The 10,022-nt window shown below is 45.4% G+C and overlaps 1 long non-coding RNA gene across 1 annotated transcript; it reads left to right on the plus strand.

Moving 5' to 3' along the window:
- Positions 1-5,515: 5,515 nt before the first annotated feature.
- LOC128315213 (uncharacterized) lies at positions 5,516-9,552 on the plus strand. The gene is made up of 3 exons (XR_008297733.1): positions 5,516-5,859; positions 6,346-6,461; positions 9,283-9,552. It is a non-coding gene; the product is annotated as an uncharacterized LOC128315213 (long non-coding RNA).
- The last annotated feature ends 470 nt before the right edge of the window (positions 9,553-10,022 follow it).

Consider the following 10,022-nt stretch of genomic DNA (forward strand, 5'->3'; position numbering starts at 1 on the left):
CAGGCGCCCCTGTTAACTTCTTGAAATCTACACAATATCTGGATTATTTTTTAATTTTAAAAAGGTCAAACAAAACATAAATTTAGAGTTAAAAGCACAAGCTCCACTCTTCTTTTACCCCTCCCCTAACCACAATCGTACCCTCCGTGACCCGCTCTCAGATGACACCTCTGTCAATAGTTTGGGTGTATCCTTCCAGAATCGACGTGCATGCACTGGTACACTTGGAATATACCAGCTAGTAGGTTTCTTACTTAAATGGGATCATCTCCTGCGTGTTGTTCTGCAACTTGCTCGTTTCACCTAAGGATGCATTCTGAAGAGCTTCCGATTTCATTACAAGTAGAAGTTAATCTTGTTCTTTTTCGTGGCTACCGTACTGGGTATCGTGGCCTCTGTTGTGGGGCTTTCATGAATGGGCACAGCCTTTCACAGCTTTCAGGGGACATCCGTGCTGATTATTTCATGTTTCTGCTATTCACAGACCTAGTAAGTCAAATCAGACAGCAGTAAAAGGGGTTCTGAGTCCCTACAATAAGTGTCCCGAGGCACTCTGGATGACACCATTCTGTAGAAGATCCCCTATACTCTGCTGTACAGATGACTCTTGAACACCACAGGTTTGAACTGTGTGGGTCCACTTCCGCGCATATTTTTTAAAGGTTTGTTTATTTATTTTGAGAGAGAGAGAGTGGGGGAGGGGCAGAGAGAAGGGGACAGACGACCCAAAGCGGGCTCTGTGCTAACAGCAGAGAGCCCAATGCAGGGCTCCAGCTCACAAACTGTGACATCATGGCCTGAGCCAAAGTGGGATGCTCAACCAACTGAGCCAACCAGGCGCCCCCACAGATTTTTAAAAAATAAATACAGTGCAGTACTGAAAATACTTTCTCTTCCTTATGATTTCCTTAACACGTTCTTTCCTCTAGCTTACTTTTTTGTAAGGAGGTGGCATATAATACATGTAACACACCAAATGTGGGTTAATCAACTATGCTGTCTACAGTTGGCTTTGGGTCAGCCAAAGTACTAAGGCCATTAGTAGTTATGTTTTGGGAGAGTCAGATATGCAGATTTTTGACTGTGCCCCTAACCCCTGAGTTATTCAAGGATCAACTGTATTTTCTTCCTATCGCTACCATCACCTGGGATAATATTTATTTTTTTCTATTTGCCATCTGTTCTGCTCTCCCTCTGCCAGAACAGGAGCTCCATGAGGGCAGGGGCTTTGATCTGTTTGTGACTAAGTCCCCACAGCCAAAACAATGCCTGGCACATAGCGCTCGCTCAGTAAATGCTTGCTGGGTAACCAGAGGCACTGAATGACTGGCTTAGTTTGGTTGCTATAACAAAATACCACAGACTGGATGGCTTGTAAACAATAGAAATTTCTTCCTTACTGTTCCGGGGGCTGGAAGTCCAAGATGGGGTGTCTGATAAGGGCTTACTTCCTGGTTTATAGCAGGCCACTGTGTCCTCACATGGCAGAAGGGGTGAGGGAGCTCTCAGGAGTCCTTTTTATAAGAGCACGAATCCCGTTCGTGAAGGCTGCACCCTTACAACCTCCTCACTCCCAAAGGCCCCACCGCCTGATATCCTGACGTTGGGGGTTAGGGCTTCGACATAGGCATTTTTGGGGGACACGTTCAGACCATAGCAATGACTGAGGAAGCTCTTTCAGGTTTGTAGTCTGTGTCTCCAGGGAGATGACGAAGTTGACACCAGTCAATGCCCCAACCCCGTTGAAGGTGCAGATCAGGCCGGGGTGTGGACACAAATAGAGATTGAGGACACAGTCTCACGAGTCTTGGCACCAGGGCACAGAGACCTAGACTAACCCTAGGGAATTTACACAATTCTTTTCATCATTCAGTGAATTTCTTTCCAAAACCTTCAAACGCCGAGGAGGAACAAAAGTAGGGGGATTGTTTATGATCTTTGGTCTTTTTTTTTTTGTTTTCCCCTAACCTTGAAGTTGAGTGAACAAAAACAATGGAGCTCAGGGCAGAAGAATGTCGAAAGTCGCGTTTGTTTGTTTCACCCAAGTTCATCCAGCTGTTTAAAACCTGAGGAGGAAATTTATCATGGAGCCGTATTAACAAATGCTGGCTTACTGAGAGTTTGGCCCAAGTTCAGAGGGTATTTGACATCATGCATGGCTTGCCACCCTCTTCTCAAGACCAGAACAAAAGAACTGCAAATATCATTTCACTAAGTCTTAGTCTCCTCATCTGTAAAATGGGACAGCGAGACCTACCTTAGTATTTGAGGGTCACATGAACCGGTGGGTCTGCCAGTGCCCTGTAGACGGGCTTGTGTTGTACAAGTGCATCGTGGCTCCATTATAAAGGGCTCTGAATTCTGCATGGAAAAGTTGGCATATATCACTGGCAGGAAAATTTACTGAGATATCTGTCTGGAATTTGCTCTTACTGTATCTTTCCCTCTCTCGTTCTAGGTAGAGAGGTCTTTTGGTTTTCCTTTTCTTTCTTCCTTTCCTTTTCTTTTCTTTTGGTTTCAGGATTCCTTGGGCATAGGGTTGAAAAAGAGAATTCTCTCTGCTTTTCTGGCCTGACTTCGGAGAAGATGGTGTTAACCTGGGACGGAAGCAGCCTGAGAGGCTGGGGAGCAAGAACAGAAGAAAGAGAATTGGGATTTGGGGTGGGGGGAAGTGGCTGGAGAGGTCCTCTCAACTTAGCAGAGAGGTGGCTTGGGTTCCAGGCCTTTACTCTCTTCCTTCCCCGGGTCCCGGAGTGGAGGCGGAGCCTCAATGAGCCCAGGAACCCACGTCTTCTGCAGAGGCCGAGGCCCAGGAGCAGGAGAGATGTCGACCTGTGTAGACTCTGAAGTGCAAGGACATCAACAACCAGAGGCTCTTACGGCTGCTCCATTTGGGCATCTGGGGCCCCTCCATGTCTCCCGGGGAGGGTGGTGCTGTTGCTACTTCCAGGATGAGCCCCATTCACTCATGACTGACTTGGTGCATTTCTCTACCAACCCTTTGAAATGGCTTCTCCTAATCGGAATTAATTTATTTGTAGAACAATCATGTGGCATTTCTTTCATGCCACGGTCATGGAATAATACCCACTACCTGCTCCCTTTAGAACACAATATCAGAACTGCCCTCGGACAAGAATGTTAGGTACATGGCAGCATCTGGAAGCGACACGTTCTGAAAGAACCAGTAAACATCAGGAAATCATTATCAGGAAATCATTGTCCTGTGTTTACTTCTGGCACTAACAAGCTCTGCGACCTTAAGTAAGTCACTTCCAATCTGTGCCTCCATTTATGTACTCATTAAATGAAGGGAGCCGGGCTAAATTCCTGGTCTGTGTTCCTGCAAAGTTGGAATGGGTTTGAGAAGCATGAAATAGTCACGAAATCATATTCTTAACTGAGGATATAGTTTAGAAGCTGTTCCAGTACTGTGAATTTCTGCTTCAAAAGCAATTGACTTTTGGGAAAAGCAACGTCTGCAATTTCAGGAGACAACCCAAGTAAGTGTGACATCATATCCGTTACCTGCGTAAGCAACACTTGTTCGCGCATTTGTGGTCTCTCCGTCGGGACTCTGGTCTTCCCAGGAACGTGTACTTCTTGGGATTTTCATTTGTAAAAAATAAAAAAATTAAAAAAAAAAGCGCCTTTGAAAAAAACCCGATCCTTCCATAAGCGGCTCATCTTTCACCGGGGCTGGAGCAGCGTAAACATGACCGCATGAGGCTCCATGTTTATGTTTTCTCAATGACTTCCAGATCAAATTTGCTGTGTTTACAAGATGGAGACACTTTTTCTAACCGCCAGGACGGCAAATTCAGATGGAGGGGGGTAGGTGGGGGCGATGCCCCAGCTGGGATGTCTCTGCTTTGAGTTATTCTTGTCTCCGACAATGTCTCCACGAATGCCCCAGCAGGGTGAACGCCTAGCCCGGCAGCTGCCTGTGGACACTGGCTTTTCATACTCAAATTGAACCAAGATGCCTCCAGATTATTTATTATTATTTTAAACGATAAGCCTCAGGCTCAGAGGTGGGATCCTGACCACAGAGGTAACCTTCCCCAGCCCGTGCTTGACAATTGCTTGACTTCTTCCTACATCTGTCTCTCTTAGTTCTTGCCTCATCCAGAGCCCATGAATCCCATTTTGAAGTGTCTCGTAATTCCCCTGAATCATAACAGTGTTAACCTAACTCCCGGGAGCCCCTGGGTGACTGTGAAGTTTGTAGGTCATCCGTTGAGGTAGCCATCAGTGTTCTGCTAAACTTCAAACATGAAGCCTTTGAATCTTTTACCTTGATATATATATACGTATACATATCCCTTTAAAACAACCATTTCACTTAAATCCCCTATGTTAGATGTTTAGAGCTTATAAGAGATGGCACTGTCTGCTACCTCTCGGTGGGGAAGGGGGTTGGGGGCACAACACAGAGGGGAAAGTGCACTTGCCTTCAGGAGCCTGATTCACAGTCAGAAGCTGATCTACCAGCAGCACTGCCTGGCCCGGTGACCTTGGCCCCATCTGACTCTCTGAAGCCCAGTTTCCCGTTCTGCCCTTTGCCTCCCAGGGATAAGCTGGGTACCATGGGGCATGCCAGGCATGAAAAGATACTATGCCTAATAAAATACCATGGAAACAAAAACTCTGCGACCATCAGGCTCAAGGTTCTCAGGGAGGTGGCGAAAGCAATTCAGGGATGACGTCCGTTGCTATGCAACTGGGGTATTTGTAAAAACAAATTAAAAAAAATTTTTTTTTAAATCATTAACGTGGCTGAAACTCAGACATGAAGCGTCCAGGGTGTCTCCAGCATCCTCTGCCATTCCTGTGACAATTTACTCCCTTTCTGGGGTCCCGGTTGTCCTCGTCAGTGGGAGGGGTGGGCATGGTGGTGGCTAAGGAGTCTTGCGGCCCCGGAGTGCTACAGTGTTGCTCCGTAGGAAGAAGGGACAGGATTAGAGGCAAGAAGGGGAGAATCTGTAGTTATGCCTCTGTTGAAGGATTTTTGGAAATAAATAAATAAAAATTTTATTAGTAGGAAACACAGATCTAAATATCTTACTGGAGGCTTTGATTTCAGTCAAAATACGTGTTCCTCGATCACCCCTCCCCCTCACACAGAGAACATATGCGTATGAATCATACACACATTATTTTTGTTGTTGTTTATTTATTCATTTATTTTGAGAGAGAGAGAGAGAGCAGTACAGGGGCAGAGATAGAGGGAGGAGAGAGAATCCTAACCAGGCTCCTCACCATCATCATGGAGCCTGATGCGGGGCTCAAACTCAAGAACCATGAGATCATGACCTGAGCTGAAATCAAGAGTCGGATACTTAACCCACTGAGCCACCCAGGCGCCCCCACAGGCATTCTTATTTCTGCTTGTCTGCCTGACTTCTTCCCTTCTTTTCTTTTTTCCTCCCTCCTTCCATCCCTCCTTTCTTTCGTTCTTTCTTTCTTTCTTTCTTTCTTTTCTTTCTTTCTCTCTTTCTCTCTTTCATTTTAATCTGTTTTAATAAGCAATTGTCTTATTGTGTATTATTTAAAATTTTTTTTGAAATTGAGTAAGTAACAATATTATATTTTTAAAGGCAAAATAAAGGACTTATAAAGGAAATAGACTGTGCTCCTTTGTATTTTCATTACTGTAATCTTGTTTCTGCAACTCACAGGGCAGAGAGCTCTGAGGGCTTTTAATCAAATGACATGCCTTGACCTGGATCTGGAGGCGTTTTCATAGTTCTGGCTCTGATGGCGATTGCTATGTGACCTTGAGACAGTCACTTCCTCTCTCTGGACCACAGCTGCCTCGTTTGGAAAATGAAGAGATTGAACCTTACAGCCTCTAAGGTAACTTCTAGACTTAAAGCTCTCCATATAGGTGTCTCACATTATAAAATCCAACATCTGAAACAATAAATAGAATCTATCCTCCCCAAATATCTTTTTACTTATGAAAAAGGCCAATAAAGGTAAAACTGCTTATATTATACAAGTGAATTTTTAAAAATAACTGCTTCATTTTAGAAATAGTTTGATTTACACATAACATTTCAAATTCTCTTGTACCTATAATTGATAAAAATCTTGTCTAGCTGGGCATTTCAGGGATGGTTCTTTATCCCTAGCAGCTGACCCTGTCACATCCATCAGACAGAATCACCAGAAACATCCCTGTAATGTTCGGCTGAAATCTCTAATGGGTGTGATCAAATCAGGCTTAATGTTCGCTTTGGCGAACAGTCACTTTGAAAGCGTGTGTTGCTCTCTCATTATCATTTTATTTCTACCATTAGCCACATTAAAAAATATAAATCACGACTAACGTCTTTTCAGAAGGAAGGTTAACCCTCTCACCTCGAAAACTGATCATCGCTGTAAGTGAGAAGGAGGGCCACAGTGGAAGGAAGAAGGGACACAGAATGAGGGGAGCAAGCATGGTGTGACCTTGGGTAAGTCACTTCCCTCTCTGGGCCTCAGTTTCCTCATAAGTAAATGTGGGGCGGGTCTAGGTCCCTCCGAAGGACCCTTTGGCGCTCATGTGCAAGGCTGTTGTATAGTCATCTCAGCATCACTGGGCTGTCGTGTGTAAGAAAATGATCCCTTACCGCATTTCTGATGAGTGCCCCTCCCTCAGTTCATCCCAGGGTGTAGCCAAGAGCCTCCTCCCAACAACCTCAGCTCACATGCTTTCTGGGTGCATCGACTTGAGACCTGGTTTTCCTATTTAGTCCTGCAGGAATAAGGACAAGTCTGTGGGGAGGTCTCGGGGTCCTGGGGAACAGAGAATACAAATGGGGTCCTGGGGAACTGGAGAAAAGGCTCTACCTCCCTTTAATGATCTAGGGAGGGACTTTCAAACTTTCAGAGACACGGAAGTCCTTTTACCAGATGAAATGTACCAAAGAACACAGTATATAAAACACAGAAAAGCTGTGCCTGGCCGGCATAAATTTATTTTGTATGGTCACATTTATGACATTTATTGAAAACTCAACAAGAGGTTGCCCATTTTGACTAATGCAAAATTTTGAGATGAGAGAATACAGGTGACAATTGCTGGCTTACGAGCCTTGGCGTCTGCTAAACATCTCTAATGTATTTTGTTGCATCATTTCCTGGCTGCAAATAGGAGCTTTTTTTCTGAGGGTGGCCCTGCCGTCAGGGGACACTCCTCAAGTACACGGCAATAGCAAACTTTTTGTTCTGAGGTTGACCCTAACTTTCTCTTAGTGGTTGGTGATGTGTTTAAGTAGTGTAATTCCTGCAATAGCATGTATATTATTTCTTGTTTTGGTTACAACAATCTTTTAATGTTTATTCATTTTTGAGAGAGAGAGAGAGAGAGAGAGAGAGAGAGAGAGAGAGAGAGCATGAATGGGGGAGGGGCAGAGAGAGGGGGAGAGACAGAATCGGAAGCAGGCTCCAGGCTCTGAGCTGCCAGCACAGAGCCCACCACCTGCAGCTGAACTTGAACTTGAACTCACCTGCAGCTGAGATCATGACCCAGGCCGAAGTCAGATGCTTAACCGACTGAGCCACCCAGGCGCCCCTGGTTTAGAATTTTTCTAACTATATTATAAAAATACAGATATTTTTATACAATACAGAAATACAGATATTTCTAACTTCACTTGTAGAATTTCCAAATCACTTGGGTGGAAGGCCTTTGGGCAGTGGACGTGGAGAATTCTGCAGGCTTCAGGCAGCCTTATCGTGGGACGCAGTGAAATGTATTCTCTGCCGCACAGAGGCAGGGCGAGGGGCCCACAGTGAACTGCAGGCTGCTGATGTGTGAAGCCGTGTTTTAAAGCCAGGCTCTCAAATCTCACTGGATCTCTCAGTTACCTCCCTCCTGTGGTTTCCTATTCCCTTGGCAGAGTCTTTTTTGAAGGCTCTAGCCTCCCTTGGGCAGGCTCCAGACCTCACCTGGAAAGATGGTTGGAGCCAACGTGTTAGGGGAAGTCCAGCCCTTCCCTGAGACCACCGTGGAAGTAGGAGTAATGGACATAAAACCCTCTAAAGAGAAGGCGAATCCTAAATATGGTAGGAGGGTCCCTGGACCTGCCTACCCAGACCCCCATCCTTCCCCTGGCCAGTCTCCTTCCAGTGTCTGCCCTGGAGGTTCTAGACTTTATTTTTAGTAATAAAGCCAATATTTCCATAATACTCCAGTGTGCCAAGTTGTATATTAGGCGCTGCGGGGACACAGGGATGAATAGTTTCCGGCCGGGCTCCCAGCAGCTAACAGTCAACAGAAACATGAGCTCCGAGGCGGCTTCACCTGAAGGAGAAGCCGGGTTCGTATTATTTTCCACATTGATGCGGCTTGTCTGAAAGATCTTTCGATATTAATTCCTGTTTTAGGACCCAGTAAGATCTATTTGAAGGTTCACATTCTTCTGCCCCAGCTCCACTCCCACCTCTGAAGTAGGAGGAAGCACACTCTGGGGTGTCTGTGCATGATTGATGGCCGGGTCTCTCTTTGTATTCCTTGGCCTGTAGGTTTAGATCTCAGATTGTTTCAAAATGTCCAGAAGCAGTCAACATGTGGTATCTCCAACATCTTAGAGACACGAGGTCACAATATCATACGGCTGAAGGACTTATTTAAAAAAAATAAATACGGGCCGCCTGGGTGGCTCAGTCGGTTGAGTGTCCGACTTCAGCTCAGGTCATGATCTCACAGCCCGTGAGTTCGAGCCCCGTGTCGGGCTCTGTGCTGACAGCTCAGAGCCTGGAGCCTGTTTCGGATTCTGTGTCTCCCTCTCTCTCTGCCCCTCCCCTGCTCGTGCTCTGTCTCTCTGTCAAAAATAAAGATTAAAAAAAATTATTTTTAAATAAATAGAACCTTTCCACCATTTTTTGGTTAAGGCTGAAGGCTCTGCTTCTTGGGCAGTGAGGGATAGGATGCCAGGAAGCAATTTTGCAAAGGAAAATAATGAGAATATCTTGTTTAAGCCCATGTACTATTTCTCCCTTCCCGGGGTCTCCCTTGGTGGAGAGGGGCTGGGAGCCTTACACGTATATGCATTGCACAGCCCCGCTGAAAGTCAGACTGTCTCTTAGATGAGGGATGGGACTTAGCAAGTGATTCCCTATCTCTGAGCTTGCAGGTTTGTAGGGATACTGAAAGGTGTTAACGATGTGGAAGATGAGAGGAAGTCTGTGAACAATTTTCAATATTTCAAAGAGCTTTAATGGGAATTCTGCATTTGCCCAGATCTGGCTTGCAGTCTCATGGAGACACCCACCCCCTCTTTTGTTTTTTAGCTATGTGGTTACACCAGGGACTACCTCATGCAAACCAGAAGCTCTGCTGGACCAAATGATATTGTGATGAATCACCTGAAATTTGACAGAAGACAGATCCTGGGTCAAGCCTGTGCTCATCCACTTCCTAGCAGAATGACTTTGCTGGAGCTACCTGATCTCTCTGAACCCCTATGTCCTCGTCTGTAAAATAAGGATAGTAATGATACCCACATCACAGGGTTGTTGCAGTTGGTCCATAGTAAGTCCTCCATTAAAGTTAGCTGTTATCGGGGCTCCTGGGCGGCTCAGTCGGTTAAGCGTCCGACTTCCGCTCAGGTCATGATCTCGCAGTTTATGAGTTTGAGCCCCACGTCCAGCTCTGTGCTGACAGCTCAGAGCCTGGAGCCTGCTTTGGATTCTGTCTCTCCCCCTCTCTCTGCCCCTCCCCTGCTTGTGCTCTGTCTCTCTCTGTCTCTCAATAATAAATAAACGTTAAAAAAAATTTAAAAAAAGTTGTTATTGTTAGTAGCTTTGATTCATGAAAAATGAGAAATTGTGAATTCTTTAATAGAAGTGGCACAATGGAGCTCCTGGCAGGCTCAGTCAGGGAAGCGTGCGACTCTTGATCCCAGGGCTGTGAGTTCAAGCCCCACGCTGGGCATAGAGATCACTTAAAAATAAAATTTAAAAAAAAGTAGCACCTTGGTAGGCAAAAATCCTATGAAACTTGTAGCTCAGAGGCGTTGATTGTTTACAAT

Source organism: Acinonyx jubatus, chromosome C2 (assembly GCF_027475565.1).
Source record: "Acinonyx jubatus isolate Ajub_Pintada_27869175 chromosome C2, VMU_Ajub_asm_v1.0, whole genome shotgun sequence".
Classification (NCBI taxonomy): domain Eukaryota; kingdom Metazoa; phylum Chordata; class Mammalia; order Carnivora; family Felidae; genus Acinonyx; species Acinonyx jubatus.